At 47.4% G+C, this 22,863-nt stretch overlaps 1 protein-coding gene across 2 annotated transcripts in view; it reads left to right on the plus strand.

Annotated features, from left to right (window-relative positions):
• The window catches only part of LOC138186448 (homeobox protein prospero), a 43,381-nt gene that overhangs the window by 15,288 nt on the left and 5,230 nt on the right, over positions 1-22,863 (plus strand). The gene's annotated exons all lie outside the window — the stretch shown is intronic.

Genomic DNA, 22,863 nt, shown 5'->3' on the forward strand with positions numbered 1-22,863 from the left:
GGGACCGCGCGAGTGTTCGCTGCTCCTCGGCGTGCGCGGCGGCTTGTGTTTTAATCCCACAAGATTGTGCATGCTTCGTAGAAGGAGAGAAGTGCGAGACATAGGGCTGACGGTGGATGGAGTCGAGGGATAGGTTGGCGGTAGAAGGCGTGCGTGGGCGGCTGCGTGGTAAACAGGCGAGAGCAGGCGAGGGCCATTTAGCGAGAAAGCTAGACACGAGCGTCGTCACGCGTGCTCTTGCACGTATGTACGCGTGTGCACCCATACGCGAACGATGACGACCGAGCCCCGGTTTTCTCTTATTGTGAGGAATAAGCTGGCTGCAACCGAGGGAAGAGAAAGAGGGTGGGTGGTCGGAGAAAATTCGAGCCTTGAGGTAGTAGACACACCGGGAGCAACTGTGACAGAGAAGAGAGAGAAAGATGGAAATCCGTACGTCGTATGCAAACGTTCGTAGGTAACGTACAGGAGGCGAAGCGAACGCGTGCTTACGTTCGTAGGTAGTGGCCTGTTCTCTGGTATGGAGTATGCGAGCTACGGGATAGAGCCGGAGGAACACGAGCCTTGTAATTACTATGCTCTCGTAATCTTTTCTACTTCCACCTATGTATCCCCATCCGACGCTTCTTCCGGCGTGTTCTTCTTTCAATTCGTTGGCTGCTTCCTGCTTGCTGGTCTCGTTGTTTCACGAGCCTTCCTTTCTCTTCTTCGTCCTTTCCCGCTGGTCGCTATGGTTTTTGGACACGCGACATGTGCGCGGTATATGTATGTAACAGTGTACCGCACGATGCTTGTAATTGGGCTCGTTTCCTGGTTCGTTGAGTTTCCGAGCAAGACGAGATTTCGCTTATTTTTTACATGGAACATGTTACGGTTTACCGCAGGGAAGAAGTTCTGGTATAGAGGCCTTAATTTTTAAAACGCTTGTTTCCAGGTTCGCTTCATTGTGCGTCGTTTCCCCTCTCTCCTATGTCTTTCGTCTTTTTTTTTTTATTTTTCTGTCGTTCTCACTCGAGTTCAAGCAACGTTGATTCGTAGCAAGAAACGAAACGACGATGCGAACACCTGGCTCCTCCGAGAGAAACGAAGCATGTCTTCGAGATCGTTGACATCGGAAGCTTCGGCTCCGTCTCTTTCCCCCGAGGATTCCGATTCGCTTCTGTGCAAAGTCCTCTCTGGATTTCCTTCTCATTTCGCATGCAGGAGAGACCGGTCGTCGAGAGGAAGAAAGGATTCTGGTCGAAATGAGCAAGTACGAATTCTTTGAGACAAAAGCCAAAGCGTAGAGAAGCAGAGAGAAGGAGAGAGGGAGAGAGAAAGGTGGTCTAGGGCCAGAGGTAATACATCGAACACGAAAAAGGGTTGGGGGTGGCAGAAACAGCAGCAACAGTAAGAAGTGGTAGGAGTAGAAAAGGGAGGGAAAGGAGAAGACGATGACGCAGGGGGTGGTGGTAGGAAAAGAAAGGGGTAGGAAGAGACGGGAGAGAATGTATCGTGGCAGTTCCGTAGCCAGGACCCTCTAATGAAAAGAAGGAAACTTTGGTCTTTGACTTTCGGGCCGCGGCCTTGCTGACGGCTATACCTGCTTCTCCGAAGGGTAGAAAACGAAGGAATGGAAAAGAAGAAGACGCCGGTGATCTCTTCGGCCGCCGCAAGGCCCTTGAAGTTCACAAAGGAGCCCTCTTTCGTTCCTCGTGTTCTCTTTCGTGTCTCTGTGCTACACAGATGCACGCGCGTCCTGCACGCGCCCGTCTGCCAAAGACGTACACGCACGGACGTAATGGCGAACCACGAGCGAACGAGTTATATAGGTAGTCGAGCGAGATCTCGAGAAATTCGCGCCAGCTCCTTAATTAAAAACTCAGTGTACGGCACAATGGAGTGGCAACTCTTTGGGTACCGCTACTTGCTACCGCTCTGCTGCCGCTACCACCACCGTTGCTGACGCTGGCCTTCCGTAGACAGGTACCTACAATACCGACCTACCCCAACCACCAGACTTTTACTTCCTTACTGAGGTGGTCAGGGTGCTTCATTCCTACCAAATAATCAGCCTCGGTTCATCGCGCGAACGATTTTATTATTTGCCGAATCGATCGGTTCTTTAATTGCTACGTTCACGCTACTTTGTCGAGTCGTTTGTATCGTACACGTACGTATCTTTGCAAATGTACGAACACGCACTCATTGTTTGCGCATCTTTGAAACGCAAATGATCCATTCGCTTTCATTTTTTTTTTTCTTTTCTTTTTTTAACTCCAACGTACGAATTGCGAGTATCCGATATTCTCGATCGAACGATCGTTTTCCACATTTACGCACACCGCGGGCAAGTATCTTCGCAGAGCAAGTGAGACTCGTCGGTTATCGCCCGAATTCCCGCGAGGAAGCGAATTTTTCGGAAGAAGGGTAATCCGGCTTACGGCGATGCAGCCGGGATGAAGCACCCTGCATCCAGTCAGCTTACCTCGTACGTGGTGGTTGTGCGCGTAAACGGCAGTCACTTAATTAAAAATTACTTAATTACGTTCTTGGCACTAATTAGTGGCGCTTGGCTCTCTCTCGCCCGTACGCCTTCACTACCTAGGCACTGCTGCCACCTTCTTTCTCTCTTTCGCGCGCTCAGCCAGCCCGCCCACACCACGACCTCCTTCAACCCTCTCTCGCCTTCCTCGACCGTTAGCTGCCTCCTCCATCTCCTCTTACACCCTCCTTCTACACTCCGTTCACAACCAGCCGGCAGCGAAATCTCTGTCTTGGTTTGCATTCTTCTTCTCTCTTCCGCCGCTCGGTATTACCGCCAACCCCCGCATCCACCTTGCCACCCGCCAACAATCCAACACCCTCTGCTCTCTCTCTTTCTCTCTCTGTCTATTTCCATTTCTCTGTCCCTCTCTTCGCCCTTTTCTTTCCCTGCTCTCCGGAAGTCAGACTAGCAACGAGTTACCCGAAGCGCCGTAAACTTCCGGTTAACGTTATTTCTCTTCTTATTCGGTTTTCTTCGCGGTTTTCACGCACTGCCGACCCTTCGCCGCCCTCTCCGCGCCCCGTCACCTGGCTTCCGCAGGGATTACCCCTTTGTTGCCGAGTACACGACTCCGGAGTCATCTTTGAAACTCGAATGCTATATACCAGCAAACAAGCAGAAGCTCCCGCTTCTTCTTTCTCGTTTTTCCTCTCGTCGCTCGTACTGATAATCCAAGAGAAACGCCGGCTGAACGAGGGTGAAACGAAGTGAAGTCGTTCGTTTATGCCGTTCGATGTTGAATTTTTATTAATGCGATCTTCATCGATTCCATTTCTGTTCCGCTATTGTTTGAATGTCGTTTGATATCGTAACAAACGCGTACTAAAATCGATCGATCCTCGATAAGGAAAAAGAAGAATCTCGATATTCTAAACGGTGGAAACCAACCCCCCTTCTGACAACACCTTCGCCGCGCAATTTGCCCCCGCGAACGATCAGAAAAAATAGGAGTCCTGATCAGACAGACGAGGAAGAGAGCGAACGAGCTTACCACCCTCGCGATATGTCAGTGCCGTAACATAAGGGGTTCCTGCTGGCGTTGCAGCAGGCAACCAGTCAGGCGGCAGCCGTGGCAGCAGCAGCATCATTCCTTTTCGAATTTTTTGATAATGAACACAAGTACGAGAAACACGACGGGTATTGGCTGGGCGGCAGACAATGCGGTGGCCGCAGGGTTATCGCGGGAGGAACAACGAAGGAGGCGGGGGCTAGCTGACGGGGTTTCGATGGGAGCGAGCCTCTGCGCGGGGAGAGAAAAGGAAGAGGAGCAGGGGGGAGAAGGGGGTGGCGGAGGGTGATGCCAGGGGACTTTATAGGGGATGTAAGCATCGCCACTGCAAGGCTAATCCGTCGCTATGAGCTGCTACTTGCAGCATGAGTACGGTACACTCCCTGCCAAAGATTCTTTTCCCTACCACCTTCTCCCTCCTCCAACTCGCGATGCCCCCTTGGGCAGTCATCTTTCTTCTTGTTGGTAGAACGAACTGGTTCATTGACCCTGCCAGCGAGGATATTGCGCCGAAAGATCTCGTGATCCTCGTCTTTCGTAAGATGTTGCAACTTCAAAGACGCTCGATGATTTCGACCCACGATTTCGACCAGATTAATGTTCAGAAGATGTTAACGTTCCCGTACATGTTCTCGTCGATCATTCTCCAGATTCGATTAATTTGGAGGATCGAGAGAAAAGCAACGATATTTGTAGCAATTATGATGGTCCAATGGTCCAATTATGATTCGATTTTTTTTTACCAGATAACCCGTATCGATGCGAATGAGAGGAAACGAAGTAGGTAGGACGATTGATTAGATCCGCGAGGTCGATGATACTGAACACGATATTGCACGGTGGCCTGATTACGTAAAGTCTCGGAGTCTTGTCATTCCGGGGGTATTTAATACCTCGAGAAAAATACTTGTGACGTTCTAAAGAATTTTATTGTCCGGGCCGTATGAGCTAGGTCCGAGGGCTCGTTATCCGTATTTCTATTGTTCACCGAGTGCATTCCTGTCGGGCGCAAATTACGCCGAAACATCTGCCGGCTACCGTACAATATCAGCCCCTCTACCTAAGAAATATCGGAAATAGTTGGCCGATCCGCGAAGGAAACACTTGGCACGCTGCCTAGTTCGCTCTCGGCGGCTTTGCTCCGGTTGCGCTACTTGCCGATGCATTACTTAGCTAGCAAGTGCAAGCGAGCGGCCGAGCTTGCACCAGCAAGGAGACCTAGAAAATTCATCGTCCACGATGAATGTGCCGTTTCTAAATGCGAGTGCTTACTTTTTATCTTCTTTTTCTTTCCTCTCTTTCTTTCGCTTATCCCTTTCTCCTCCTTTTTCGGTTTGTTTCTTTGCAAACCGTGCGCTGTGATCGCCTTCGCCATCGTTGACACACGCATACCCACCACATCCTACACACATATATACAGATAAAAGAGACGCCACGGAATTAAAATACGATATTGACCGCGTCCCGGTCTAACTAAATATTGATCGTTCTCCTTTGCGATCCCTTTTGTTTCGTTTGCGGCCGGGAGAGGCCAACTGACACGAATATCTTCTTTTCTTGCCTTAAGACGAGACTAGTGGAGTCATTAACGAGACGGCCTCGGTTTTCTCGCGACACTGATTCCACTCCTTGAACCCCTTCGCGTTCTTCTTTCTCTCTACACGTTTAAATACTACCACCACTCCGACGTAATTGTTTTCCATGGAACAGGCAGTCGCGTGCTTTTCAGACGCGGTTAGAAGAGAGAGGAACTTTTAGAACTAAGGCTGACGACTAACGCGACCGCCACGAAAAAAGGACCTGTATGTGTTTTTAAGCGAATTAATCCTAGCGCGAGATCGTTAAGACAAGTGCGGGGCCACTTTCGATATAATACCGCGTTTAACCGTTTCTTAAAGTGGTTCTACTTAGCGCGATCGCGCATTCCGATCTATCGAAAATATCGTAGTCAATCATATTGCAAACACGTGTTTGAGAAAGTAATGGGAAAAATATTATACCTAGTGTTATATATATATTACTAGAAATATATAAATATTGCTATACCAAAGAAGTATCTATTATGTTATAACTATGTAGAGAAAATTTGAAAATCCTTTCATAAACAATTAGATTTTATAATTTTGAAGTGTTAATTTCATTTTATCAGTTATATAAAAATATTATATTGCGTTATAAGCTTAACAAGGTACGTAAGTCGTAGAATAGAAAGAATTTAGATGATATAATTTACTACGATGTAATTCGCTAATTGATTTCTTCTACCAAGGAATACGTATTGTAACATAAAAAAGTTACCGCCATACATGGTACTTCAAAAATCCGGGAAATATCCGCAAAAGTAGGTGTACATAAAATCCCTTGAATTCTCTCGCAATTTTTCTCGATTCTCTTACAAACATAATTAAATCAGGTATCTCGACTGTACGATCCTAACATCCGAAGGAAGTCTACTCGAGTTTTAAATCACGGGTAGCGTAATTCGTTATTCCGCGTGTCTCGGTAGTCGCGTCACGCGGTCCGGTTATCGAGCGTTATTTGCTATCCATGTTCGAAGGATTTGCACGGAAAAACGCGCGCATTCGTCTACGTCCATCCTCTCCTGCGCTGAGTACGCGCAGGATCTGGCGTGCTCGCGCGTCAGCCGTCGAGATACCGGGCGCTCGTTGCCCGGAGACTCTTCTCGTTTTTGTGCTCCGCACGAAAAACGTGAAATGATAATGTAGCCGGTATCCCGCCCTAATCGGCTTTGTATCCACCGTGATGGCTGGTGGACCGGGGTACTGCAAGCCGTGCGGCATAGGCACGGAACGAGGGAGGTGGCAGTTGGATCCTGGGGGCAGCTGGGAGAGATGCAAGCCTCCTCCGGCCTCCATGGAGGATTTAATTTACATCCACCGGCGAAAAACGCGGAAAACAGTTTATCAAAAAAGTTACCGCGCAGGCTCCGACCGTGCCGAGAGGCAGAGATAAAACGATGGAAGAAAAGAGAGAGAAAGAGAAAAGAGTGGGAAACAGCGGACCAGGAGGAGGAGGCGGTAGAGGTGGTGGAGGAGATGCCGGAGGAAAAGGGGGTGCGGGATAGAAAGAGGGTTCACGACGGCAGAAATGAAATTGTCCGTGCATGGATTACCGTCGACTTCGTTATACCGTCGAATTAGTCTCCCTCTCCACCCTCCTGCTTCCCTCTTTCTCTCGGCTCTACATGTCCATTCTTCTACCTCTATCTCGCGGCGCATCATTTATTCACCGCTCCTAAAACGGCACTTAAGTATTTTTTAATAAAACCTCTTAGCTCGTGCGAGTACTTATATACCTCTGCCATTTATTACACTACGTCTTTCTTTGGCGGTTTCTTTTATTACTCGTCGGATAAACACCGACTTAATTTTCTACCTTTCCGGAATCTGACCCCTTTCCCCTTACGCTAATCTTCACTCTACTGCCGATTCTTATCGTTGTCACACGTCGTTTGCATCGTCGTGACGACAATCGCAAATAGATTCGGTCATCCAGTTACGTAGTTACGTACATATCGATATCCGTTTCAGATTTCGAACGAATTATCGACGAGGAAGAGGTTTCGGGGAAATAACGATCATGCGTGACCCGACGCGTAAAACGATCGCGGCTCGTTCGGTGCAACTTTAAATTTCCCGCTAATCCCACGGGGAATCGGTCCGATGCCTCTTGTGACGGTTCGCGGCAAAGCGAATCAGGATTCGAAATCGGCATGGACCGAGCGTAAAATTACTGTTTCGGCCAACATTTACTCCGGCGCTCGCGGGGGTAACGTTCGACTGGACAGCGACTCTGAATTGATTTCGTTTGAAATCCCATCCCCCATCCTCCCTTCTACCTCTTCTACGTCCGCCACTCACTCTTCCCCTTTCTCCCCTTCTCTCTTTCCCTCTCATCCAGGATCGTTGTTCGCTACCCTCGCCTTTCTCTTCTCTCACTCTCCCTCTCTCTCTCTCTCTCTATCTCTCTCTTTCTCTCTCTATCCATCTATCTCTATCTCTATCTGCCGCCCTCTTTCTCCCTCTTTTCCTCCCTCTCTTCGTTTTCGAATCTCGTCCGGGTCTCTGACGCCTACATACTGAGACCAGGGCGAAATGCATTTCGATCCGCGCCATTTTCTACCGGTCGCATCTGCGTGTCCAGCTTCGAAATGGAGAAAAAAGACAAGCACTGATATGAGGAGGTGGTAGGGGGGAGGGCGATGGAAAAGGGAGAGAGAGGGAGAGAGGACTCATTAGCCAGGGTAACGTGACACACGAGCCGGAGAAAGTGATGCTGCAATCAATAACCAGCGACGCTATTTCCCGATGCGTGCCCCTTCGAAATTTCTGCAATTTCGCCACCGATTGCGAAACAATGCGCACCACCCGCCACGATTCCGCGGTCGTCACGCGGACCGCCATACGTTTCACGCGCGTTGTTTTTTCCACCGCGCAACTCTCGCAACTCTTGGACATTACCCCCACGCTGGCTAAACAATTCTGGTAACTTTCAAGTTTAAAACGACGCGCGTCTGATCGTTTCTTTTTGGTTGCTCTTTTCGAATTTGCTACGATTTTCGAATTTATCGTATTCGATTATCTATTTCGATTGCAATAGCGGACAAAAATGATAAAACTCTGAGGACGTTAGGAATTATCGCTGTTTTCTTTTGTCCTCTTTGATGGCGAACGATTCATTCAGTGTTCGGAAACTTATTTTATATAGAAAAAAAGTTTAGAAAAAAGAGATCGTGGAACGCAACAAAATTTTCTTTCAAGTTCCTCGTATCGTATGATGAACGTGTTTCGAATTTAACGAAGATCGTATATCGTAAAATTATGTAATAGCTGTAGCAATAAACAATAATTCTTAATATACGAGGAAAATTATGCAATTTCGTAATATTCTTTGCTTAAAGGAATACGATAATTTTACCTGAAATTTAGGTAATAATGATTTCAATGAATACGTGTTCACGGGCCAAGAATCGGCTAAAGTTCTCGCTATTGTTCATCATTTTCACGATCGAGCGCAGGTAGAAAAGTTGGCTGGAAAGTTAGAAGCCGTCGATCATCGATATAATGTAAAACGCTACGACCAGCGGCACATCAAAAGAGCGAATTGCAAAATAATAGAGCAACGCGGTTAGTTCAAAATTCAACGAACCCCGTCCATGAAGGCTGGTAATCAATGAACCTTATGCGGAACAAAGAGATCAATGAACGCGAATGACTCGATGATACCAAGCTAGGAGCAAAATAAACCGGGGTTCGTGAAACTGGATGAGAGATGAAATGAAAAGCCTAGTTTAAAAACTCCAAAAAAAAAAAGGAAAAAAGCAAAATAAAAAGGAAGAAAAAAGAGAAAAATGGGAAGAGAAAAAAGAAAAAGGGAAAAAGAGAAAGATTCGTAGGAAATTCAACAACGAACGGCCCAACCGATAATATCCATCGTCCACTCGAAGACGGGGTAGAGGGTCGGTGTCACTGGTCCCGGCGCCACGTCATTCGATATTTTTGTCAGTAAAACGATATCAGGCAAATTGCATCTGTCCTTTACACCGTGGCTCCGAGCCAGATCAAACAGTGTTCGTCCCTGGATATTACTCTTCCCTCATCGGTAGCCAGGGTGCACTTTCTCGTTCGTATCCGGCAGTCGGGCGTCGATGGAGTGCCTTTCGACGGTAAAAGGGGCGCGCGAGAGTGCGCAATAAATTTAGAGATGCTCAGAGATTAGTTTTATCGGGTAATCTATATCGCAAAAATGACATCACGCACGTGGGTCTGGCGATATTATTCCGTTTCTCCTCTAATCTTTTTTCATCGAACGCGTTCTTCTTGTTGCGTTGTGAACGCGTCGTTCTTGTTACATTATGAATGCACTTTTCCACGCAACGCTGCTAATATCGTTTCCCAAGAGACGAAAAAGTTTCGTTGACTGCACCGTCGTAGTAGCTTCGTAAAGTTCGTTCCGAAAACGCTGGACGAGTCCGTTAATGCTACCTTTAATTTGGCGCTCCTCCAAAAGAACTCATTGGAAGCGGGCGCAGAGGCCGCGAAACCTGGGCAATGGCCGCCGAACGGGACTCTTATTGGCGTCGTATGTAAATCGCCCATATGCCGAGTCAATTCTCTTGAGCACACCGTAAGCATGCGGGCAAACGAAGCACGCCAAGCACGACTATCTTACGACACGACATACGGGCGACAAGTAGGCCGGTGTCGTTAAAGGAGTAGCAACCTCGGACGTGTCTACAAAGAAACACGAAGGTTTCGACCGCTTTCGTTCACCGATCGGATACATTCTTTGCTCCATATAGACCTCACGGTATAGACGAATGGAAAGTCTCGCGTAAAATGAATACCGTTCAGATCGTTTTCCTAAATACCGTGCAAACTAATTTTATGGATTCCAGTTTTCCTTGAATAAGTCAAAGATCTTGTGTTTCATTTGGTTGATAGGTTCATCGAATTTATTACAAGAAGTGACGCGTTAGATTCGTTGGGAACTCTAGATACCACTAAGCTATTACCGGTACAACATTAGAAATGTTTATTTCGTGTATTATGTTAAAAGAAAGCTCTAGGAAAGCTTTAAGAAAATTCTCGATGTTCCTGTGATTTCTTAAACCTTAAAATAAATTCTTCTATCACATTAATATTATTCGTGTCCTAGAACAATCCGCTAATCCAAGGTTCCTTTCGCGATAAAAGACACGAAGGTGTCATATACCTGGGATCGACGGAAATGGTATCGTTTAAGACCCATAAACCTAAGCCGGTCGAATATTTACGGCAGCTTCTCCTATCCCGGGTGGTCGACAGTTGTCTAGTAAATCCTATTTACTGTTACCCAATGGTCTATGTGCACTAGAGATGCTGGGAGGGTGCCTATCACCCCTAGCTAACCTACTGCCCTACTGCCATGAGTCTCACCCCTGAAAGAGTCTGTCGTATCTCTTTCTTTCCTTCAGAACCTTTCACACGGTCTCCATCTCCCTTTGCCACTCTTTCCGTGATAGAGCTTTTGCTTTTTTCTCTTACCATCCCCTTCCCCCTTCGTGTTACGTCGCCATCTTTCCGCATACACGCAACGGTCCTTCACAGATCGGATCACGCGATGATCTCACGATATTCGTCATTTTCTATGGGACGAGCGAAGGGCGACTGTTTTTCAAGGTTTCTCATACCTCGGAAACCGTCCCCTTTATTCCTATCGTGCCCCTTCCGTACGTAGTTCTTCGGTTACGCTTGATAATCGTTTCGAATCAACAAATACCAAGTATCGATCGAAGTTCTTCCCGAGGTATTGGCTAATTTTTTGACTGTCGACGCATCGAACTCTCTTTCCACGTTCGGAGAATTATCCATTGAGTCATAAGTACTCGCTAAGGCAGTTACTTGTCGTATTTAGTGGACAAAATTCGAACAAACTTTACTTTACGGGGTATACAGGCATATAGGCGAAAGCAACGAAAAGCATTCGATTTCTGCCAAATATTAATAGATATCTTAATATTTATATGGAAACGTCCGAATTTAGCTACAAAGAATCGTGTAAATTTTAATTATGTCATACAAGATCCTAATATATTCCTCCTAGACATTTAGGACGCCTCTACTTTTCGCTGTGTACCAACGTGTTCTATCAAAACAGTAACGATAGGAATTATCAAATTATATTATCAGAGGCAAAATTACCATAATCTTTTACCGAAGATCCTAAACGTTAGAGGGAGCAAGGAGAATAAAGAAACGAGAAGCCCGCGGGAACGCGGAGGCTCCCTTGAAAAACGCGACCTAGACCCGTGGCTCTGTTCCGCGTTACAGCTCTTTCAAGCTGCGGAAACGTGCCCGTAATGTGGTTTAGCGTGGCATGACAGGAGGTAAACTTGACGACAAAGAATTATTGATTTTTTTTGAGCGGGTTGAACGAGTTGCTGGGCGGCTGAAGCGGTCCCGGTAGGGTATTCGACAAAGGATGTTTTCCAAGTCCCTAACCTAGGTAACCCTTCTCCTACGCTTCTGTCGCATGTGTACGTGTTTCCGTGTGCCACCCGGACTCTCAGTGGTTCTACTCTTGCCCCTGTGTCGACGTGTGTGCCGGGGGTTCACCCTCTCCTTCTCTTTCTCTTTTCCTCTCTCTTTCTCTCTCTCTCTCTCTCTCTCTCTCTCTCTCTCTCTCTCTTCCGCCTGTCCTCTTTCCCCTCTTTTTCGTCTCTCGCTGCCCACACGCCGTGTGTACTCAGCCGATGCACCGAGGACTTAACTGCCTTATTGTCGTCCCAACAGGCATCGGAGCTTCGGGACAGATGTGCAAAATTTAAGGTTAGAATACCAGAGAAATCGTCACTGACGTCGAGACCCAAGCTTCGCTCAGCCTCTTCCTTGCTTCTCGCAATAACGCTCTCCCCTCGCTTTCCACCAATGAATAGGAAGTCGATGACCCACGAGTTTCTTCAGATTAAATCGGTAAATACGGCGTCTCGCAGAGTAATCGGTCAATTGATACCTTTGGGTAACAGATTATGGTCGGAATATATGATTATGGTCGTGGGCTAATCCCTTGACAGCGTGATAAAATGACGAAGAGTTTGTAACGAATAATTTAGAGAATAATTACCTTCTTATTCTCAAGATCTCATACATATTTTGCTATCAAATATAAAATACCTACTTTTACGTATATTTGACAACTTGGACGAACTATTGCCGAACTACTTCCGACGAATGAAATATCTGAAGCCCATTCATAAGAATGTATACCTAATACCTGTTTATAGATAGCAAATCCAACTGTTGTACTTTAGCGAACTTTCGTAACGTACACGTATCATCGATACCATATCAGATTTGTTCGACACGTAAAGACCCGCATTGTTCGTAACAGAAGCGTGTAACTATTCATGAAAGAATCAGTTACATCGTACAATAAGCAAGCTCAGAAGCGTCGCTAATTTAACAATCGGTGAACGAAAATTTAAGAAAACTTAAAAAAACTTAAAAAAAACTTGCAACGTTTTGCATCCTTCATAGATAGATTACATAGATACATCTTGCATAGGTACGAACACCAGGACAGAGAATCGATAAGTAACGTTTCCGAAACCAACCAGTTATTACACATATGTATACCAATCAAAGAACATTCGACGATTAACGCTCGCACAAGCTTTCGAACGGCCAGTCGAAGAAGGTCAAAGACCCTGCGCTCGAATTCCCGCCGGAATGGATCCGGTGTTCCACGATCAAGTAAGACGCTCAAGAATGCATCGTACCGGAACCCGGTAATTGAACCATTAAAAATTCGCTCGATCCCTTAATCAAAGAATGCGTTTAAAGCAAAGTGATCGAACAGTGTGGCTTCGCGTCTGACATCCCCTACCCCGATGATCGTAGCAGGCTGCCGTCGTTGCAGCAAGGCAACAGCCGCCAGCGGCAGTAACAGCAGCGGCAACCAGCCTGGCTGAAAGTGCATCCACGTTAGAGCTCGGTCTTTTTGGAACACCGTACACCCAAATAGTCTAATTCAGCTTTCGCACCTTATGCACGCGAGGCTGCACATGCATAGTGCAACAGCGGCCGGTGCATCGGTGGCGGCTGCTCGGACGCCGGGGAAAAATCGATCGAATAAAAAATGCTTGGCCGATGCCGACGTGTGACGAGGACGCGAATCGCGGCCGATAGCAGCCAGTGGAGGTGGAGGAGGACGAGGACGAGGAGGACGAGGACGCCGGCGGGGTTGAAGGAGGGGTGGTGGTGAAGGCGGACGGGGGCTTAGTACGGTAGCAGAAGGAGGGATAGTCCGGGACCATTGAAGAGTGAAACCGCTCAAAGCAGCTGCCCCCGCCCCCTCTCTCGTCCAACCTTTCACCCTCCTCCTCGCCCCCTGATCCTCGCCCGCTTCGGCCTGTGCGCCCACCGATCCCAGAACCTCGACTCTCTCTTACTCCTCGTAGCTTTGAAAACCACCCCTCTCCGCTCCAACGTATCGTAGAGCCCTACAGCATCGCCACTCTCTCCCTCTCCCCTCTTCCCTGTGTAGCCGCTTTCTTTTTCTCCTTCTCGTTCGCGCTCGCTCTCGTTCGTCTGCTTGCTCGCCGATTTCCCTTAAGGGAAGCCGAAAATCCCCGCGCTCCGAGAGTCCGTCGTGTGGCCGTGCTGCAAGAAACCGAATTACATTTCTCCGATTCCCGATCCTTCGTTCGTGTTTTTCTGACCAAACCGTCCGCCTCGATGCTCGTCTACCAGGTTCGGTGCGCGGCTGCTTGTTGAACCGCGATTGCGACCGTCATGGAACAACTTCCTGAATGAGAGACGGGTCGCGTGGGTCCAGATCGGACAATGGCTTGGCATTCCCGCCGCTTAATACTCTGTATTAACGCGTTCCGCTTGATTATTTTCTTATGTCGCTTAGTTGTCATAAACTGGTTCGACGCAGACTCGCGAAAATACCGAGCAATACTATTTGACGTGGGGAACAAACGCGTCCAAGCAACAAAGTACGGGGTATTGCATATACGAACGAGCTAAAGGTGCGGAAAATAAAAAGGATCCGCTCGAGTATCGGTTACCGGTACACCGCTTACCAGAAAATATGCAAATACGTCTTTCGATTTCAATGAGCACCGGCTCGCGCCGAGTCTTCTTCGGTCGTTCTAATGCTCTTTGCATAATAAATTCGACTCTCCGCCGTGCGATTTACATTAGGCAAGCGTGTGCCACGAGTGGCCAAGTTATTCGTCCGCCTATCTGTCTGTCGGCACACTGTTGATGTTCCCCGAGGCCAACGTTAAGAGAATGAAAACGAGTTAGCAAGGAGAGAAAGACCGAGGATCAAAACGAGGGGAGCACTAAGGGGGTCGAAGGGGGTCTAAGGCACCCAGATGTAAAAAGAGAGAGAAGAGAGTAAAAGAAGCGGGAAGGGGAGTCGAAAAGCAAGGGGCACACTAGGAGCGTGCATTGTAAGATCGGCGCGTGCGGCACGCGGAGCCTTCGTTCGCCTAAGTTTGTGCCCTGTGTCGTAGAACCCCCGTGTTCAGAACCGGGCCCCCTTCTCCCTTCTGCCTTTTCGTGCCACCGTTTCTCGAGTTCCCTCTTTTATGAAGGGCGAGGGCCCAGAAGCTCATTGTCGGGGGCACATCTGCTGCGCGATCGCCAAACGATTGTCTCGCAAGCTTAGGAAACTTGCTCCTCGTCGAAAAAAGGTGGCTTAGCAGCCGGGCGGACCAAGCACGCGGCCATACGAACGTACGTTCCCCCTTCGAGGGGATGACCAGAAGGACGACTGTTTTCGTAGAAGCAATGTAACTTTTGGCAAATGTCTATCTGCACGTTAATAATTTGAACGATCGTCGTGTCTTGGTTCGTAGACAAGTCATTCGATGTGGCTGAATTATTCTTACTAACGAGAATGAATTTTGGATAATTGTTTCTTGACTCTGTTGCGTCGCTTGAGTCGTTGACGACGTAATCGTTGAAAGATTCTTTAGGTTTAAAGAGAATAGGAAAATGTCGTTGTTACGATGCATAATTTCTCGCACATACCGAAGAGTCCCTTAAAACATTAAGAACCTTGTTGAATTGTTTCTTAAAACAATCGCGAGATCCGGATATAGAAATTTTAATTGATACGCATGTCGAAAATTGATTAGAGTTAGATTTATTTATCAGAGATTTATAAAGAGTCTGCAACTGCCTGATCCATCTTGATCTCTAAGTGTACAAAAAGAACAAAGTACTGAACGTGATATGCAACAATGCAAACTCCTACAACACGAATGATATTGATCGGTCATTTACTTTGAGTCTCGTTGTAAAAGGTATGCACCACGGCGATGCTTTTCAGAGTTTCTTACAACACCCTGAAAGAAACCGTAATTACGGTTCCCTCGTAATTTAAACGCGTGGCGCGCATCGCCGCGAGAAAATGATCTAATTCGCGTATCTCTTCACCCCCCTGCCCACCCACCCATGCTCTCGGACGTTCCGTGGAAAAAAGTTCATCGTTCACAAGTCACGACTCGTCACCCCTTCCGAAAAGCGGCACCGGATATTACTCCGTCCGCCTAGCACCCATCAGTAAGCCCAACAAACCGCCTCGCCGGTCGCAATCAACAACACCGGCGACACAGAGCAAGCGTGCGACCCTTAAGCCCTTGCGGAAATAGCACGCGAGCGTATGGAACGTGTCATACTTGGCTGGGTGGCCGTGACGGGACAGAATGAAGTAATCACTTGCTAACTTGTATTTTAATTACTTGATTTTCCGGGCTGCGATCGCGCCGTCGTCGACAACGACCACGACGAAGTCGGGACGACCAACGCAGAGCGGCATCGCAGCTTAGATGATCGTCATCGTCGCGTTTGCCGCTCCAAGTCTGAGTACAGATGGCGTTAAAGTGTTAATTACTAATTAAGAAGGGTGCACAGGGTGCAGCATCAAGACCCTGCGCGACACCTTTTTGAACGCGCCCTCTGAATGGACGCTTACGCCCTGACGGGCAAACGCGTGTACTCACCCATCCATCCGCATTCATGAGCCACGCAACCACGCACACACCTATATACATACGCACTGCGTGCTACGCGATCTGTCCACATAACGAGGGAAAGAGAGAGGACGTGCATCTGTGGGAGGTGTGCTCGGTTGCACGCGCGTGAGAACCGAGACACGGCGTGACTCGATGCGATACGATGCGATACGATGCGGCGCGACACGACGCGACCTTACCAACCCTACATGCAAGCAAGACGAACGAAACCGGAACGCGCGCGCAAACACGTAACACGCGCGCGCTCAGGCCACCGTTATGTTACGAGCGCGCAGACGCTTAATGTTCTCTCGTTATATGCACTTTCACGCCTCGTGCCCGTTACCCGTGAGGATAAAGTAGCGCGTGGCACGACGTTCCTCTCGAATTCTTTGCGAATTCTTCTTCCGTACCCTCTCGTCTCGCGCGTCCGCGAGACGGTTTTTCCAGCTGGCTGTGACGCCATCGGCCACCGCACAAAACAGCTGCGTGTGAATTTATCTCTGCTGATGGTGGTTGAACGCGCCGATTCAACTTCGCCCACGATGTTTCTCTGTTAATTGTGCTGAACGCGCCGGTATTCTGTAAATGGACCCCGTTTCTGCCCGCTGATAATTATAAGCTGAAAAGAAAGCTGCCGCGCGGTAGTAAGGAAACGCCAGGGTAATGTTGTCCCTTTTCCTTGCGCCACCGGTTAAACGTTCCTCTCGAGCGTCCCTGAGCCGTGAACTTGAGTTTTTTGGCGCACGGTTTAGGAGGACGAGGAGAAGTAGCCATCCAGGCAAAGATTAAGCGAACGAAATTTAGCGTTTTTGTGGCCTGTACGCCGTGTTTGTCCTGAAACGGGCCCTAAAGATTCCTGCGAGTAAACTACCTTAAAAGTCTCTCTTATTTTAACAGTGTCCCTTTCATGAAGATCGCGCGCGTTACAAAATATTTAAAAGCCCGCGTTTTAGCCGTTGCTCCGATGTAGAAACGTTTCAAAACGCTCGCCGTTTACTTCAGTAAAATTTCAAACTAGTATTTTATTCTCAATTAAATTAAACAGGCTCACAATTAGATATACCATTTATCGTATTAACTCTGTCGTAAAAATATTTTTACTAGTCTTGTACAAATACTTGCACAAACTAGATTATTATTTTATACGATCGAATTCTTGTTCATCGGCTAATTTCACATCTCTGTTATATAATTCTACAGACGTTAGATAGACGCACGCTACAAACGTTTATAAATCGTCGCGTTTATCGGCGATCGATGAGCCAATAAGTAACAAATAAATGTAGAAATTGATTCCATAAACGGGTGTCGAACTTTGGCCAAGGGTAGATAGATTTAAAGGATGTAAAAAGTTTGTTCGGGCCGATCCAAGAACAGCTGTTTCACAGAGGGGACAAAAAGGCTCCAAGGTGATCGAGCCCGCGGCCGACACTTTGCGAATCTTGGCGGATTGTCGGCCGTTCCTTGAGCGTCTTCTCCCCTTCGAGAGGGAGTCGTCCGTGGGAAAGTTCTGGCAAGAAAGCCGCGCGAGGGGTTGAGAGAGACTTTAAGGGTCAGCTCCGGTCTTGGGGAGCCGAGGTGTTCGGCATTGTCGAAGGTCGACCGACTTGGCATAACCGTTAAAAGGGAGCCGGCTGTCTGGCTTAAGAAGCACGATCTTTGAATAGAGACGGGGATGAGGAATATAAGTGACGAATACAAGGCGAGAAGACGCGAGTCGTCGTTACGCCCTGAGTCACTTTACAGTCTGGAAACGCGCGGCCGATTTCTCGCCGCGCTTTTCCACGCCCCTGTTTTCTACATCCCTGTTTGCCGAATGCAAATGCAAATAGCTTCTCTTTAGAACTGCGGGAAGCAAGTCATCTTGCGACGACACCCTTACGTTTCAAAGCGAAGAGAAACGTTAAGAAGGAAGCAAATAATAAAAAGAAGAGAAGAAAGGCCAAGTATGTGTATGTTTAAGCCGGTGAAAATTCTTAACTAACTCGAAAGTATCTTTGGACAATGACGATAGGAATTCGAAAGAGACGCGCGTTTTTTTCGCGAATCGACCAAATAGTGGTTAGAGAGTGGTGTGAAATTAAAAAAAAAAAAAAGAAAAACGGGCAAGTACCGATGTTCCCCCTTTTAATTGGTGCTCTCGCCTATACGGCGTGCAACCCGTTACAAAAGCGACGCGTCGAAACAGCAACCCGCGACGATGAAGATCGCGTATGAAGGAGGCGTCACGTCGACAGCCATCATTGCCATTAAACGCTTCAATACGCGGCGCCTCTACAGCTCGCATTATTGCTTCACCTGTGCCACAGTACGCGCCATCGTCACGAAAAAGGAATCGACGAATTTATGTTTATCGCGGTGCACCCTGTTGCCTTTGTGCTCGATGAAAACGCGGCCCAAAAGGATCGGTTGCGACTCGAGGAATTCTCCAACGACAGAAGCGTTTCATTCAAAGGTGGCAAGTGAACGCGAATGTTCGAACGACCATGAAAGGAGATACTAAAATTAAAAAAACTAAGAAAGAAAGCGAACAAAATGCTCGCGAACGTGTTCACGTAAATGATGAAAACAGAGATACACGCGTCAAGGTCTATTAAATTACACGTGTTACAAACATGTGCTGTTAAGGACGAACAAGTTGCGGGAAAGAAGGATACTTGCAGAACTACGCGGTTCTCTCCCTCGAGAGCGTCTCTCGCGATGCTAAGGATCGCGAAAAACTCGAGGTAACGATTTCCGTTCGCGGCAAGAGTTAATTATTCCCTCCTCGAAGACACCCCGCATCTTCGCCTTCTTTCTAGTCATCACCTCCTACTTTCTCTCTTTCTCTCTCTCTCTCTCTCTCTCTCTCTCTCTGCCTCTGTTTTTTCGGTGGTAAAGGCAGCTCGTAATTAGATGCTAATAATCAGCACCCTCCAGGAGGATCACGCTCTTTTCCTCTGTCTCGTTCGCGTCTCTGTCGCTCTCTTTCGCCGTCGCCCCGTTGCAACGGGGCGCAAGAAAACCCAAGCCCCTGAAGAGCTTATTATTATCCTAATTATACAATACTATAATGAATGACTCCGCGGCTCACCCTCTAGCCCTTACTCTCACTATCTTCCTCCCGGTGGTGGTACGTTCTCTTTTTCTCTTCGTTCCTCGTGGTCTCTCCCTCTCGCTCCTTTTCCTTTCTTCTCGCTCACCGTTGCTCTTCTCCTCTGCACTTGGTAGTCGAAGAGTGGCAATTCTAGCACTCGGGCTTTTTGTCAAACCGACTACGGAACTAGTGCCGTCTCCCTCGCGCCCTTACACCCTATTATGCGACCAGCCTCGTCTCTCGTCCCGTTTTCTCTCTGTCTCCTGGTGTCTGTTTTAATTAGGCACTTCGCGGATATATATACGTATCTACCATGCGGTATTACGTAGGTACATAACCCAGCCGAGCCCAGCCCAGCCCAGACCTAGCCCAGTCTGCCTACCGTACGTATTCCACCTATACTCGGCGATCCGACGAGCTTGAATGCGGTTGATGGGTGGTTGAGTAAGGATTATAGACGCAGGTGACACATACACGTTACCTCCGAGAGGTTGAAGTCGGGGGTGGCTCGGCCCCGATGGGTGCTGCTGACGGTTCAAGGAGACGTTGAAATAGAGAGACGGAGCGCGAGATAGGAAGAGAAAGAGAGAAGGAGAGGAACGCACACGTGAGAGCGTGCGAAAGGGAGAGCGACCACGAAGGGAGAAAGTGAACGCGAACGAGCTACCGAAGGGAGGGAGAAGGGACTCGGGACACGATTCTACAGAGACACACTCCTCTTTCAATTCTCCTCTCTCGTGTGCACAACCTTCTCTGACTGACTGCTGATAAGAGCACGCGAAATTGTCTTAATTGGCGAGAGAGCCAATCTGGAGTGATCGAATGAGAAGTGGCTCTCGCGTCTCCGCCACCTGACTCCTCTACTCGCCCTTTCTTCTGGTCGCTGAAGAGATAGATCGGAACGTGACGCGCCAAGGATCCCATTGTTTTCTTCCGTTGATTCGAATAGACGAGTTCGATAGACGAGTGTAGCTGCGTCGATCTTGTTTCCTCGATCCTCGATCTTGCCATCTTGTTCGTTACTTCGAGTATCATCCGCTCGTAACCGCGATTGCTGGTCTTATCGATGACTCAGGTATACCTAAAACTTTACCCCCTTACCGATATCGTTGAAGTTACCAGGTCGAGAGGTATCTTTACTATGTACGTTTTCAACATCGAGAAAATAAAATAAATAAATAAATAAAAAACAGAGAGAGACCGAAGATCTCTGCGAAAACTCTGTAGTAAGACTATTAAAAAACTGTAAAAAATCCTTCGTTCGTCGTATGACCATTTTAACCGTCAATTTCAAAGATTCAATTAATCGCTGATTCCCGAGCAATTACTTAACTCCAAAGAACGAAGGAACAAAGCATCTTCAAAGGGTTGGTTTCAAAGGTAAACAGGAAACTATAGCGGAAGAAAGGAAGGGACGAAAACACCGTATAATGGAATATTCCTAGAAGCATTTGGTTTGGTGGAAACGACGGAGACGACGGGTATGGAAATGTTAGTCGATCTTCTGTTTCATGAGCTGCGCGCGAGTCCGCCAGGCGGAAGCAATCTTAAAAATTGCTCCCAGAGGCACCGAGCGAAGACCAAGACCCGAAGGTTTGAACCGGTTGCCTCATATTGTCGAGCATTCAGAGACCTCGAGTTATACAAGCCGCAGTAGCACTACCGACTCGTTGCTTTCCCGCTGAACCGTACTTCTTTGCATCCCCTCGGGATCCAAAGTGCAAGATCAACCTGACTGCTATTTTCGCTGCCATTCTGGCCTGCTACTCTAGGATACTTCCACCACCGAGCGCTCACTTCTCTGTGTGCGTTTAAGGGTGAGGAGGATAGGGACTTCGGAAAGAAAGATCGAGAAAAGAATGGAAAAATATCCGGACAAGTAGCAACCTTCGCTTACCCGTTCCTTCTCTCTGTCTCTCTGCCCCGGTCGTCGCGTCAAGTCATTTTTGTGTTTCCCTCGCTCGACTTGTTCGTTGCTGATATCGATAAACGCGGCGACGGTTTCCTTCTTCGTCGCCATCGACGTCTTTCCCTCTCTTCGTCCGTTTTCTTCTATCTGTCGCGACAACTTCCATGTTGCTCCGTTGGATACGTGAACGTATGACAAGTATGAGAAGTCATTTATTTACTCTTATAAATTTTGAATTTTGCAATTATAGTTACTAATTAATTATAGTCTATCGAGTGCAGTTATCTGAACGTCAACTCTTATTATGTACGTACATGAAGGAAAAGTCACAGATAGCGAAGGGAATCGGTTAACTCGTAGTATATGAACTGCAGCCCTATCAATTGTTCGTCTACCGATGGTTAAACTAATCCTTAGTCTTCAACGATCTATTTACTATGTTACAAACCTTGAGAAAATCTATTTTCAGAATACACTATGTAACACGTGATATTCACTCTATCCCTGACATTTACTTTGCTACCCTCCTGCGATGAAAAACTTGTAATGCTTTGAAACCCGGCATTAGTTTTCTAAGGTTTTATTAGAATAGCTAACGAACGCTTACCGCCTTAATTAAACACGTTTGAAAAATCTGTGAGAAATTTTGTGAAACGCAACGAAAGTGACAAAGGTTGTTTATTGTCGTAGCGTAATCGCATCTTAGCGAGATCGTGTTCAACCCCTTCATCTTGAAAACGAACGAGCAAGCGTTGCATAGAAAGTAATTCCGTCGGCGTTTCAGTCGAAAAAATAATTAATTTCTTAATCAGTGGCAGCCGTATTGAAGCGGTTGTCGCGTACGCAAAGACGTCGTACAAAGAACCGGTTCGCGTTCAAAGTAGCGTGTTTCGTTTCAGTGTCGGCACGACGCCTCGTAACCGTTCCTTTCCCGAGTTTTCGGTGAGATCCAGCGAAGCGAAGCTACCCCTTGGTACCGCCCCTTCTCGGTTTCTCCACGCGAAGGCTCGGGTCACTATTACTATACAAATTACCCGCCAATTAGTGACTTGTGCTTGTTTAACTGCGTTAATTAATGAACGTAAACGGCAAACTTGACGTCGGGAACTCGATTTTTTCCTTTGCCGGTGCAGAGAAAAGGAAAAAGAAAAAAAAAAAATGACGGTATCGCGCGCAATCCTGCGGCGTTTGTAAGTGTACGCGCGTACACTCGTTCGTGCTTTTCTGTAAACGTCGGCGGTTGCCTCTGCGAGGGTGTCGAGGTCTTCTTGGACGATACAGTGTAACACGTTCTTAATAGTCTCTTTGAACCGCGTCGCTTGCCAGCCGACGAGGAGTTGTACACACTCTTTGCGACTCTTTCCCCTTCTTCCTTCTTCACCTTCTACCGCTTGCGTCAGACCACTTTTAGTATCGACCCTTAATTAATTATCGGTAGTGCATTAGCATTCTCCGTTCCGCGAGAATCAACGTCAAGCATGGCGCCTGCTAACTTTCGAAGGAGAAAATATATTTTTACCCCCCACCACGGTTCGTCGTTTTCTAGCTACCAGCGAATTAAGAGGATTTCTGATATCTTCGTCAGGTTCCTTTGAACGGGTGAGGAAATTACGAGGTTTTGTACGACGAAGCTCTGGTATATTTCATATCGATGTATATATTGTCGAATTTTTAATTTGAAATCTGACGAAAAGATCGCTTTTTTCTTTTTTAAATGCAAATTTGGAATCACTTCGAGGAGAATCGAAAACAAAGTAGTAGTTTAAAATTGTTGTATCGCTGACGACTAATTTACTTTTGTTGT

The sequence above is a fragment of the Bombus flavifrons genome, chromosome 13 (assembly GCF_040668555.2).
Source record: "Bombus flavifrons isolate JBK064 chromosome 13, iyBomFlav1_principal, whole genome shotgun sequence".
Classification (NCBI taxonomy): Eukaryota; Metazoa; Arthropoda; class Insecta; order Hymenoptera; family Apidae; genus Bombus; species Bombus flavifrons.